The sequence below is a fragment of the Gigantopelta aegis genome, chromosome 2 (assembly GCF_016097555.1).
Source record: "Gigantopelta aegis isolate Gae_Host chromosome 2, Gae_host_genome, whole genome shotgun sequence".
Lineage (NCBI taxonomy): Eukaryota > Metazoa > Mollusca > Gastropoda > Neomphalida > Peltospiridae > Gigantopelta > Gigantopelta aegis.
In genome coordinates this window covers 8,980,375-8,995,447 of record NC_054700.1, presented here as the reverse complement: position 1 = coordinate 8,995,447, position 15,073 = coordinate 8,980,375, and positions in this window count along the sequence as shown.

The window sequence follows — 15,073 nt, the reverse complement described above, 5'->3', positions numbered from 1 at the left end:
TCTTAAAATCTCCATAATTACTATTTTTATATAAGATACATTTTTTAGTTTCTAACCTTTCTTTAATTATAGTTTTTAAGGCAGAGAAGTTTAATTTTTGTTTTTTGTATTTTCATAGTATAGATATAATATGTTTATGTTAATAATTAACCAATTTATTGCATATGTACATGTTTTCTTAAGCTGACACAAAATGGCAATATGTTTATCTATATTTACGCACTCTTCTGTACTACTGAATATCCACTTTGTAAAAAAAAACATTTCAAATTATTTAACATAATACCAATCATAAAATAGATGTTCAATGGTCTCTGGCATACGATTACAAAAAGTACATTTATTTGAATTAATAAAATGTATTGTATATAAAAAGAGTTAGTAGTGAGAAATCTGTGTTGATATTTGAATTAATAAAATGTATTGTATATAAAAAGTGTTAGTAGTGAGAAATCTGTGTTGATATTTGTATTGATATAATGTATTGTATATAAAAAGTGTTAGTAGTGAGAAATCTGTGTTGATATTTGTATTGATAAAATGTATTGTATATAAAAAGTGTTAGTAGTGAGAAATCTGTGTTAATATTTGTATTGATATAATGTATTGTATATAAAAAGTGTTAGTAGAGAGAAATCTGTGTTGATATTTGTATTGATATAATGTATTGTATATAAAAAGTGTTAGTAGTGAGAAATCTGTGTTGATATTTGTATTGATATAATGTATTGTATATAAAAAGTGTTAGTAGTGAGAAATCTGTGTTGATATTTGTATTGATATAATGTATTGTATATAAAAAGTGTTAGTAGAGAGAAATCTGTGTTGATATTTGTATTGATACAAACGTAAAGTTGTATCTCAGTTAGCTGAGGGTGCGGGACGTAGCCCAGTGGTAAAGCTCTCGCTCGATGCGCGGTCGGTCTGGGATCGATCCCCGTCGGTGGGCCCATTGGGCTATTTCTCGTTCCAGCCAGTGCACCATGACTGGTATATCAAAGGCCGTGGTATGCACTACTCTGTCTGTGGGATGGTGCATATTAAAGATACATTGCTGCTAATCGAAAAGAGAAGCCCATGAAGTGGCGACAGCGGGTTTCCTCTCTCAATATCTGTGTGGTCCTCAACCATATGTCTGACACCATATAAGCGTAAATATAATGTGTTGAGTGCGTCGTTAAATAAGTCATTTCTTTCTTTCTTTCTCATTTAGCTGATGAATACAAAGCACTTTATATTTATATTTTAATTGAGACTTTGGAATAGCTATTGTGTAGCATAATAATTTACATATTACACTACATCCCGTTTTGTCTTTGAGAAGTTGTTTTAGCTTACGGGGATAAACTGGTTTATTCCATCTTTATGTTTTCCATATAACCTTATGAAATTTTCACTGCATTAAGTAAAGAAGCATACTCTAGAAAGTTTGTTTTTCATATTAAATTTTGCTATAAAATCACTAATAAAAAAACCCTCCTTTTTCTATATATTGTTTTATATTTTACTGTTAAACCAAATGCCTATACCAGCTATATCGTTTTCATTTTCTATTGGTTATTTACATTAGATGTTTCGCCAGCTATCAAGAACATCTTTCCAAAAAGGGTTAGTAATATTCTTAATTTTTAAATTAATAAAATGATCACCATATATAATTAGTTCTTTGATCAATATACCTGTATCTGTTTGTGTATGGGGGTTCGTTTTTGAGTTGAAAACTTTCAGCTGACAACAGGGCATAACTTAATGAATGATTGAGAAATATTAAATAAATAAATAAATAAATAAAATAAAATAAATAAATAAACCAAAACAATTAGGTAGGGTCGATTGGCTTTAAAAAAAAAGAAGAGAAGAAACATTTAAATTAATATATTTTTTAAATATATTAAAATGATTACTTTTGAAAACAACATTCAACCCTACCTATTCAGAAAAAAAAGTTTTCTTTATTCTCTTTTCAACTACATATTAAAGGGACATTCCTGAGTTTGCTGCATTGTAAGATGTTTCCGACTAATAAAATATTTCTACGAGTAAACTTACATATTAAATATATTTTCTTCTTTAGGATATCAGTGTCTGTATATTCAATGTGTTTCTGGTCGTCTTAATATTTGTCCGAAGTCCAAACTGGATTTTGTCTTTAAATAATTTAGTACGTACGAAAAATAATATTTTAGGAAATAAAATGAAATTTAAAGTAGTACAAATATTAGAATGATTAGAAACACGTTTAATATACAACCACTAATATGTTATACAGAAAAATATATTTGATATGCAATTACAATCGTTAAAAAGTCTGATTGATTGATTGATTGATTGAAAATTGCAGTCGCCATTGTTGTATAATTTAATGTTTTTAATTACGCGAGGACCTCGTGTCTATATACATTATATGCAATACAATATGTGTCCAATCCACTTGACTATATACATTATATACAATATAATATGTGTCCAATCCACTTGTCTATATACATTATATACAATACAATATGTGTCCAATCCACTTGTCTATATACATTATATACAATACGATATGTGTCCAATCCACTTGTCTATATACATTATATACAATACGATATGTGTCCAAGCCACTTGTCTATATACATTATATACAATACAATATGTGTCCAATCAATCAGAGATGTTGAGGACTACAATTTCATATTAAAGGGACAGACTGTAATTTTTAAACACTAACACATATTTTTCACCAAGACCCTAGTTTCAACTCGTAAGAATGGACACTAAGTTTGGTTAATTTACAAACCTGTAACCAATTTGGATACAACAGAATGGAACAAGAATCTGTGACGTTGAAATACCCTTAAAAATACACTAAAACGCGATTCCATAACCGTTACCTCTCAGACCCACGTGTGTTTTTAAAAACATGAAAAATGCATTTCGTGGTATTAGAAACACGAGGATGACCAGAAACACTTCGTTTGTACGGAAATGGATAACCTAAATAATAAAATATATGTAATGTTTGATTTCAATGATAAAAATGTGCTGTAGTGTTTCAAAACATTAGGACTACCTAAAACACATTGAGTATACAGACACTGATATTCTAAACAAAATATTATATTTAGTATGACCATGTAATTAGAATTATAGTAGCGGGATATCTTACAGTGACAGCAATCTCAGGACAGGAAGGAAATATTTTTATTTAAACGACGCACTCAGCACATTTTATTTACGGTTATATGGCGTCAGACATATGGTTATGGACCACAAAAATATTGACAGAGGACACCCGTTGTCGCCACTTCATGGGCTACTCTTTCCGATTAGCAGCAAGGGATCTTTTATATGCACCATCCCACCGACAGGATAACACATACCACGGCCTTTGATATACCAGTCGTGGTGCACTGGCTGTGACGAGAAATAGCCCAATGGGTCCACCGACGGGGATCGATCCCAAACCGACCGCGCATCAAGGGAACGCTTTACCACTGGGATACGTCCCGCCTCTCTCGGGACAGTGTCTTTAACATAGGATAAAATTTAAAATACCAATGGAAGTTAAAGTTTGTTTTGTTTATCGACACCACTAGAGTACATTGATTTAATAATCATCGGCTATTGGATATCAAACATTTTAGAGGAATCCCGCTACATGTTTTCGTTAGTAGCTAGGGATCTTTTATATGGACTATTTCACAAACATGACAGCACATGCCACGACCTTTGATACACCAGTCTTGGTGCACTGTCTAAGGTGAGAAATAGCCCAATGGGCACACCGACGGGGATCGATCCCAGACTGATCGCGCATCAAGCATATCCCGTTTCAAAAATATAAATGAAGGAGCGCAGATATTAAAACGGAATTCGGCTGGTAGGTACTGGTTTCGCATTCCGGTTCCGGCTCCCACCCACAGGGAGTTTAATGATTCAATGGGTAGGTCTAGGCGTCGTCTTAGACCACTAGGCCGACTTCTCTCTCACTAACCAAGCTATATAAATTCTGCCGGGCCGAATTAAAACCTACCGGACCAAAGTTGATTAACACTAACTAATGTGTGAATAAAAACGTAAACAATACTGAGGTCCGATGGGACGAACGACAGGCAAAAAAGAAATGTCCCAGCCAGTGGTGATGTTGACTGGCAAAAACCTGTTAGTACGGCAGTATTTCGACCCCTGCTAACCACTAACAATTAACAATTAACCCTCTGTCCTGGACAGACAGTCCATATAGCCAAGGCGTGTACCTATGACAGCGTGCTTGAACCTTAATTGCATACGAAATTAAGCAGTGGTGTAGGAAGGTGCCAAAAAGTGGGGGGGGTACACTTTTATATTTACACACTTTTTACACTATTATAAAGCAAATATATAGCAAAATATCTGAAAAGTGGGGGCACATGCCCACCTTGACCCCCCCCCCCCCCCCCCGCTTCCTACGCCAGTGTTAAGTATTAGTAAATGATAAGCCACATGTATTTGTTTTACTTACTTACTTGAGAAGAGTTGCCCTCGCCAAATGAATGTATGTACAGAATACTGTTCTCTAATTTAAATTTATTGTTGTTGGGTAGAGTCTTCTTGGGGAAATCCACAAAATACTTCCGTGTTTTATAGTTTCGATTATTGTGACTTGAAAAACAAGTTCTTCCTTGTTGCTTTGCCCCCAGGAAATGCAATCTGTAGTCATAACTCACATTATATATATATATATATATATACTCATATGTGTGTGTGTGTGTGTGTGTGTGTGTGTGTGTAGTGTAGTGTAGTGTAGTGTAGTGTAGTGTAGTGTAGTGTAGTGTAGTGTAGTGTAGTGTAGTGTATCGTATGGTGTCTGGGCATGTGTGTGTATATCTGTATACATATGTGTGTATGTGTAGTCATGTTTGTATTGCATTAATTGTGTACGTAAGGTTGGACCCATTGGGCTATTTATCGTTCCAGCCAGTGCACTACGACTGGTATATAAAAGGCCGTGGTATGTACTACCCTGCCTGTGGATAGTGCATATAAAAGATCCCTTGCTGCTTATCGAAAAGAGTAGCCCATGAAGTGGCGACAGCGGGTTTCCTCTCTCAATATCTGTGTAGTCCTTAACCATATGTCCGACGCCATATAACCGTAAATAAAATGTGTTAAGTGCGTCGTTAAATAAAACATTTCTTTCTCTTTTTTTTATCTACATGTTTTTCTGCTGTAAGAGCCGTGTTTTTTTTTTTTAACTACGAAATGAGGAAGTGTATTCGCATAGGATTAGTAGCTACGGTTGCTTTTGTTTGTCTCTAGTGGTGTCGTTAAACAAAACAAAGAAACTTCTGATTTTTTTTGTTTGCTTGTTTGTTTGGGGTTTTCTTTTTGTTTGTTTTTTATGTGGGGGTTTTTTTAGGATTACTTTTGGGGTATCATTTGTGCTTGTGCGTGTTTTATTTTATTTTATTCAATTTCTCGTATTAGGTTTTACTTATACGAGCTCATTTACCATATAATGGAGGATGACAGTGAAGAGGCGGAATAATTGACATGTATATCATGAAATATCTACTGTGTTGGGTCATTTGTCATTGGGTCATTGATCATTTGGGCCGTGTATTTTTAAAATAATGTATCATCAATCTTTTTGTCGTTATATATGGCATACTAGTATACTTGTAATTGCCACATTATCATTGTTATGGTGAGAACTGTTTTTGTCGCACTATTACACAGTGTGTGACATAAATTATCTTTGTCGAAAAAAAAAAATGTAATGATAAAATATATATCAATTACATTGAGATCGAAAATGAAAATGATAAACATATGGGGTGTTTTTTTTGTTTTTTTTGGGGGGGTTATTATTATTTGTTTTTTATTTATTATTAATACCCACAATGTAAGCAGCCATTTTAATTCATAGTATTAATATGTGTACTGTGATACAGTATCAGCTCGTCGTTATCTTTTGACTGCACACACCAACAAACGTGTAATGGAAGGACATGTTTTATTTAACGACTCACTTAACGTTTAATGGGGCAATTAACTCGTGCCGGGAAGTAGATATTCGTAATTAGTAAATGCCTAGTTGACCCGCTACATAGAATTCATTTTAGGACCATTTATACAAGTTTATCTACTTCCCGGGCCATAACCCTCGACAGTCACGTCGTCGACAGTCACGTCGGCGTTAATCGATAGATGTGTATAGGGCAAAGACGCGGAAATGTTTCACATCCAATAGCCGATGATTGTTAAATCATTGTGCTCTAGTGGTATCGTTAAACACATTTTTAAAACTTGTTCTTCTCTATTAAATTCCGTCACGTCCTAAAAAATAACAAACACACAAATAAATAAACAAATCCAAACAAAAATCGTATAATATTTATGTAATAATTAAATTTATCTACTGTATATTGAGAGGTATAAATAATGCAATTGATATTTCACTGAACATTTTCTTATAGAAATGTCATATTATATATATATATATATATATATATATATATATATATATATATATATATATATATATATATATATATATATATATATATATGAAGTATGTGGACAAACGGCATGATGGAAACAACTGTAACTGGAAGACGTTTTAATTCAAGTCGGAAAAACAAATGTACAAATGTTTTAAGCAAAAAAAAAACCCACAAATTGGTGTTTACTGTAATTACACAGCATTGCATATGACATTTTGGTTTGTATGCGAGTTCAGGGCACTTGTTTTAGTCAATATTAGAAATATAAGAAATGCTTTTTAAAAAAATGCTGTGTTGATGAAACAAATTCGAGCTGAGATTTGTTTGTTTCAAAAGCAGTTTATTCCATTTTCCCACATTTGAACAATGTTCTCTCAGATACATTTGTTACCAATATGTTATTTGTTCATATGCTTAATAATATATTTGATACATTTCTATAAGAAAATATTCGGAGAATACTAATCACGTTATATGTGCCTCTCAGTATATTTACACTGGTCTTAAGATGCCCATTTCTGGTCAAAGTAGTCTTTCCCGATGTCAAATTATCTCTGAAAGTCAATCTGGCAGAACACGCCTTTTCAGGACAATTAACTGTGCTTCTCAGTATATTTACACTGGTCTTAAGATGCCCATTTCAGGTCAAAGTAGTCTTTCCCGATGCCGAATTCTCTCTGAAAGTCAATCTGGCAGAACACGCCTTTCCAAGACCATTTCGTGACGAAGCCGAGGTCACACCAGACGTACTCCTTCAGCGGCCGGTGACTTCTCAGGCTGACTCGAAACGTCCCGGGAATGACGTAACAAAAGACGCCACTTCTGCTCAGCAGACAAACGTTCCAGTTCTTTCCGAACAGAAAGTCCAGCTGATTGTGGTCTGGGAAATATATGTGCCAACATCCATCACGCGCAATCCTTTCTCCAATACCCTGGAAACAGTTGTCGTAGACTTTCTTGAAATTGTCTATTCGAATGCACGTGTGCTTGCCATTTCCCAACGTAGGATGAAGGCGCTGTTTGATCTCAAGGGCGATCCTGGACAGAAAGTATTGAGCGTGAGTGATTGCTGCACATGGTGGATCTGGTTCTGTTATTGACGTCATCAATTCTTCTTTGCGAATCCAAGAATCTTTTAGTTCTCCGTTTTCACCGACTTGGCGAATTTTGCAGTGAATTTCGCTTTCATCTACCACCTAAAGGTAAAAGGAAAAAAAATTAGTGTAATTTGTCTGATTGGCGGTAACTGGTTTCTTCCTTATCGTGTTTAATACCCAAAATTATTTTGTTCAGAAGAGTGTGCTGAGGTGTTATAGACTCAGTTTGTTTCCGGATTTCTATCGAAATGTAAGGGGTTTTTTTTCCTTTTTGACGACACCACTAGAGCATATTGATTAATAATCGGCTATTGAAATTGAAACATTGGAAATTGTGACACGTACACTTTCCCATTAGCAGAAAGGAATATTTTATATTCATGTTCCCACAAACAGGATATAACGTACCACGGCCCATGATATACAAATTGTGGGGCCCTGGATGGAACGGGAAAAGAACAATGTGTCCGACGATGAGGTTCGATCTTACGACCCAAGCACCAGGCGAGATCTCTGCCGGCTAAGTTAAACCCCGCCTTATTTCAAAATGTGAGATACAGTTTGGTCCAAGTCTGAGGTTCGTTAGGAAAAACAAATCAAATATTAGATATACCGGCCTCGGTGGCGTCGTGGTTAGCCATCGGTCTACAGGCTGGTAGGTACTGGGTTCGGATCCCAGTCGAGGCATGTGATTTTTAATTCAGATACCGACTCCAAACCCTGAGTGAGTGCTCCGCAAGGCTCAATGGGTAGGTGTAAACCACTTGCACCGACCAGTGATCCATAATTGGTTCAACAAAGGCCATGATTTGTGCTATCCTGCCTGTGGGAAGTGCAAATAAAAGATCCCTTGCTGCCTATTGTAACAGAGTAGCCTATGTGGCGACAGCGGGTTTCCTCTAAAAAAAAAAACAGTGTCAGAATGGCCATATGTTTGACGTCCAATAGCCGATGATAAGATAAAAAAATCAATGTGCTCTAGTGGCGTCGTTAAATAAAACAAACTTTACTTTTTTACAAATATTAGATAAGTTCTTCAAATATTTTTCTAATGACGTCATATCTTAATCTTGGGACAGCATACTTCTTTGAGGGTGTTGTCGGGGGTAGGTGGTTGGGTTGGGGGGGGGGGGGGTTTGGGGTTGTTCGTCTTCTTTCTTTTTTCTTTTCTTTCTTGTTTGTTTGTTTTGGGGTTTTTTAGGGGGGTTGTTGCTTTTTTGACAAGTAGCTGCAATTTGGCATAGTGAAAACTGGTAAATATCCAAATGTATACTAGTAATCATTCAATTTTATATTATAATCTACTTTTTTGAAAAGTATTCTAGTTATAGTTTTAATATGGATCAAATGCCTTTCGGCTTTATTTAGACATTTTGAAATATTGCAAAACGTGTTGTTTCCGGGACCCTCGCCAAAACAGAACCCGCACGATAACAAAACATGATATCACATAAATACAAATAATTACAGATACCAACGGCGGACATACCTAAATGTACAATATTCGCCTACCAAACACTGAAGAAAGCATCAGACCATCTTAAAAACAAACCTGACGAAACTTTAAAAATAGAAATAGTGCTCATATCACAAATTTATATTCTTTACTTACATAAACTGTGTCAAAGCTGTATCGAATTTTAGCACTCATGTCCAAATGCAACAAAATCATTCAAAAATATTTCTGCCAAAATGCCTACAAATGGTACAATGAAACTACAAACTTCCTAAAATCGATTAACTGTTTCCCGTGCATTTTCAAGTGTTTTGTGTGTTTTTCGTCCATTAAAGACACACGCTTCGTAGCATCTTGTCATAAATGATTGGGTTACCTTTTGAAAACAATCGGTGGACGCAAAATGAAATCATCCGAGGTTTTACGGTAATTTATTTTCTAAAGGGCAATGATAGGCGTCAATTTGTGAAATATTTATGAGTGATTCGGGTGTATTCATACGAAACTGATGGATGGACAAACATACATACATACATGCATACATACATACATACATACATTCGGCAACGGCATGGGACAATTTGTGAGGCCAGAAAGGATTTAATTATCCCCTGCGCCAGAGCGTTAACATCTATGTATGTAATAGTCAACCTCGACATACATACAATATATAGATATTCATACATCAATACATACTAGCCAGTGCCAGGTCTGCCCACTGTTTCGTGCATGTAAGCGGGATCGACCGCGTAGATTGTAGGCCCCATGCATATGGTTGAGTTAAAAGAGCTTCCTTTTTATGGAAGCTTCGATAGCTCAGAGCGTACCGTGGTTAGTCTTGCAATTTGCGGGCGAATCGGTGCCACAGGTTCGAGTCCCAGCAACGGCATGGGACAATTTGTGAGGCCAGAAAGGATTTAATTATCCCCTGCGCCAGAGCGTTAACATCTATGTGTGTAATAGTCAACCTCGACATACATACAATATATAGGTATTCATACATCAATACATACATAGATACATACATACATACATACATTATTGGAACGTAGTTGGTCTGATTGGTAGCGTTTCGGCCCAACAATTGCGGGCGATTGGGTGCCACAGGTTCGGGTCTCGGTAACGGCATGAGGAAATTTGTGACGGCAATAAAGGATTCTAATATCCCCTGTGCCAATGCGTCATTGAATATATATATATATATATATATATGTTTAAGTCAAAACCCGACATACATACAATAGAGATATTCAAAATATAAAAATACATACATACATTTGGAATCAGCCATATTTGTAATTGTTTCAATACGTAGATTACTCAAAATATTGTTCTAATCCAATTCAAGGTAATTTTGACGTTGAACAATTTAGAAGGTTTTTTTCTTCTTCAGAACATAGGCATGTAATACGTAGAAGCACAGCTTGTGGTGAGCGTTGTACGAATTAGTCAATCATATATTATGATGTATGAATATGGAATACAGGGTAATAAAGAATTTTAAAGCCATTCTTAATTAAATATAGTTGAAAACTGTGGAGTTTTATTTTTTAAATCTCTGTGGCGATTCGGTGTCGTAGGTTCGAGTGCTAGGAACTGTATGAGAGACAATATGTGAGGTCAAAATTATTTTGGTGCACTGTGCCAGTGCGTTAATATCTATATACAGTCAAACCTGTCCTAGCGGCCACCTGTACTCAGCGGTCACCTGCCTTAAGCGGCCATTTTTTCCACTCCCAAATGCACCTGTAATAAGCGGTCACCTGTCTAACGCGGTCAGCGGCCACCTAAATAGGATCCCAAATCGCTAAAATACCTGTACTAAGCGGCCACAGTAAAGTTTTACTATTATATAAAAGGGATATTTTAAAAACAGCGATAAGGTGCAGCAAATAACCGATCTTCACACCTTCAGGAATACTATTACCCATTCAGTCCCGACATCTCTAATGTGTATCAATTAAGAAAGTATGACTCTGAAATGTATCTAATTGCCTCTGGGCAAGCTACGCTTGACATTTGTAAATTCACGTATTATGACAATACACGGCATGAAGTAGGAATCAAATAATTAAATGGAAAAAGAAAACAAACTTGTAGAGAACGGTTAATTTAATACATTCCATTTGCATTATTTCTGAAGGAGACTACATGTCAAAAGTTGATTTACAGTCAACTGTGAAGCACACATCCGTTGATAGCAATACAGACGGTAAAACAAATGTTTTAAAGACTATATATGGTGGCAACCTGTACTCTGCGGCCACCTGTCTTAAACGGCCACTTTTTTCTACTACCTTGTGTGACCGCTTAAGACAGGTTTGACTGTATGTCAAACCTGACATACTTAGTCTATAGATACTCATGCATCTATACATCATTGCTAGTGACAGGCCTGTACGTTAAGGGGTGACCGCGTCGTTGTTAGTTTCCTCACTGGTTCAACCGGAGGGGACTATAGGTTTCGTCTCTATACGTCTTCTGTCTGTCTGTCATTTTGTCTGTCCCACGTATACCTTTCCGGACTGACATTTCGTGTACAGCTTTATCATGGCGATTTACATATTTTTGTCATAGTTATGGCCCTTGAACTTAGGAAATACAAAAGTTTAGTCTTTCAGACTGTTTTATTTCGCAGTGCTTCAAGATACTGAGTTTACATTTTGTGTATAGTTTTATCATGTGCTGTTACAGATCAAGTTTGACTATTATGGCGATTTACCCCTTGGCTGTTGAACGTAGGAGATACGAACGTTTGTTGGGTCCGATAGGAGACATTTATTGTCTTAGCAGTACTAGCCTCTGTGGCGTCGTGGTTAAGTCATCGGGCATAAGGCTGGTAGGTACCGAGTTCGGAGCCCGGTACCGGCTCCCACCCAGAGCGAGTTTTAACGACTCAATAGGTAGGTGTAAGACAACTACGTCCTCTTCTATTTCACTAACCACTAACCATTAACGCACTGTCCATGACTGACAGCCCAGATAGCTGAAGTGTGTGTGCCCAGGACAGCGTACTTGAACATTAATTGGACATAAACATGAAAATAAGTTGAAATGAAATGAAATGCAGGGGACTATAGATTTCGTCTCCATACCGTCTGTCTGTCTGTCTGACTGTTTTCCGTTTTGTTTGTCCGACTGAAACTTTGTGCAAAGCCTTGTCTTGTGCTGTTACGGGTTATGTTTGACTTTCATGGCAATTTACATATTTTTGACAGAATTATGGCCCTTGAACTTAGGAAATACAAAAGTTTAGTTTTTCAGACTGTTTTATTTCGCAATGCTTCAAGATACTGAGTTTACATTTTGTGTAGAGTTTTATCATGTGCTGTTACAGATCAAGTTTGACTATTATGGCGATTTATGGCTGCTGAACGTAGGAGATACAAACGTCTATTGGGTCTGATAGGAGACATTTATTGTCTTAGCAGTAATCTCAGAATGCTTGTTCTTATATGGATGGACGGATGGATTTCCTAATTAAGTTCTAAAGGTAGTGGTAATCCAAATAACATCCGGTTGGGTTAAAGTTCGAGGTGTCATTGGTGATAAATGTGACATTGTTTGTTGTGGTAAAATGTCGTTTCACATGGCCAGTAAATTCCTGTAGTTTAATTTGAACTAGTGTCAATGTACCAACTACCATTGTGTTTAAAACATGTGCGGGGTCCTTCTAAAAATTGCATACAAATTTATGTGCGGAACTGTCTGCAAAGAGAAGCTAAATCCCCATTTTTTCTTGTGTACTAAGGGAGAGTGATGGTAGTATTTATATTCATGGTGTATATGTTGATACGCTGCATGTAGGAGTTTTAGTCACATATGTTACTATTGTCGTCTATAGGGTATATACTCTATAGACATGAAAAGGCATGCGTGCATTTACCATCCACTTTAAAAAAAAACTACGTAATGGGCAGACAAATTCTTTATTTACGTCTCAACTTGAATACAGATTAAAATAAAAACAAGAGTTCAACAGTAATAATACAATAATACACCAGTAAAAGTACACAAGCCACTCCTATGGAGTTAAGAAAGACTTTAAAACTATTAAAAGACTATCCGGAATATTTAAAAAGTATTGTATTTACAAGAAGTAAAACTAAAAACCATAAAACATGTATATGTCTATATGTATAAAACTCTTTGGTGACGTAATAAAATACCTGCCCTGGGCGGAGGAGCTGGCATTGTTTGAAACCTGCGCCCACGACAGACGTGCGCTACAACAGCTTGCTCTGAATGTGCACGTTTAGCCCTACAGCCTGATCCAATAAAATAAGATGGCAACTTTTGCCTGTAATTTTGACAATGGAATACTATCTGAAATACATTACAAGAGGTTAGATCATTGGACGCGGAATCTTTTCTATGATAGCTATATTATGACAAAATGTAATAATAGGAAGGAAGGAACTCTTTTATTTAACGACGCACTCAAAACATTCTATTTACAGTTATGTGGCGTCGGACATATGGTTAAGGACCACATAGATATTCAGAGAGGAAACCCGCTGTCGCCACTTCATGTGCGACTCCTTTCGATTAGCAGCAAGGGATCTTTTAAATGCACCACCCCACAGAGACAGGATAGCACATCCCACGGCCTTTGATATACCAGTTGTGGTGCACTGGCTAGAACGTAAAATAGCCCAATGGGCCCACCTACGGGGATCGATCCCAAACCGACCGTGCATCAAGCTACGTCCAGCCCAAATGTAATAATAGCAACTCAGTTAATTGTCCAATGAGTTTACCTCTTCCAAGTCCATCTTGATCGCACGTGGTAAAAATCAATGGCCAGGCAGCGGCGACGGCTCTTTCGCGTCTGGCTATCGACGGCTAGCGGTAACATCCCTCTTGGGCGAGGTCTAGACATCTGTTGACAGCTGACGATCATTGTGGCAACTTTGGTGGTGCATATCAAGTTAAAAAGGTAAGCCAGTACTTTCGTGTTTTATGTGTTTCGATAAAGATATGTAAAATATAAAATATAAAATGTTGTCTTTGTGTTTGTTGTTTGTCTCTGTTGTTAATGTTTGATGACAAAAGTCGTCCATAAGAACGGAGGATAGTCGTATATCAATTAAAATATACTGTTAAAACTTTCCATGTGACCACCTCTATGAAGAAGTCACCAGTCCATGAGGTCATAATTTTGTATTCTCCCAAATCTTGTAACATAGAATAATGCATTAAAATGATTAGTGTTAAGCTGCTATCTGTCTTAACCGGCCACCTTTTGTTATTTCTTCTGGATGACTGCTTAACACAACACTGAGACACACACACACACACACACACACACACACACACACACACACAGAGAGAGAGAGAGAGAGAGAGAGAGAGAGAGAGAGAGAGAGAGAGAGAGAGAGAGAGAGAGAGAGAGAGAGAGAGAGAGAGAGAGAGAGAGAGAGAGAGAGAGACAGAGAGAGAGAGAGAGAGAGACAGAGACAGAGAGAGACAGACATATAGGTAGATAGATAGATAGACAGACAGGCAGCTAGATAGATAGATGCATAGATAGACACATGCATGCATAGATAGATAGGTATGTGCGTGCGTGCGTGCGTGCGTGCGTGTGTGTGTGTGTGTGTGTGTGTGTGTGTGTGTGTGTGTGTGCATATACATATGTGCATATATATATATACTCTTCAAAAAAGTAGGGGAACTCTAATAAGACTTTATAATTGCCACAATTGTAAGGTATATTAGCTGTGGGGAATGGTTATATGATAATAGTGAATTAATTGGGCAAACATTACAACCGGTAGTTCAGTATTACAGTAGGTTTTGTGACCACCAAAGATCTAGAAGGACGACTGGGGTCAGAAGTGAAACTTAAAAGTTGACGGGTTTTTTTCAGTAAATCGCAAATTCAAACAATAAAAATGACTAAAAACAAAACAATAACAACTGTATGATCAACAGAATGAAAAGGATTGACAGAAATAATGTTCCACGGTGATTAATGGACCTTCCTGGAAATTGTCAAAATCGAGAATGACACCCCACGCATGTGTGCGGGGCAACTGCGTGATGCA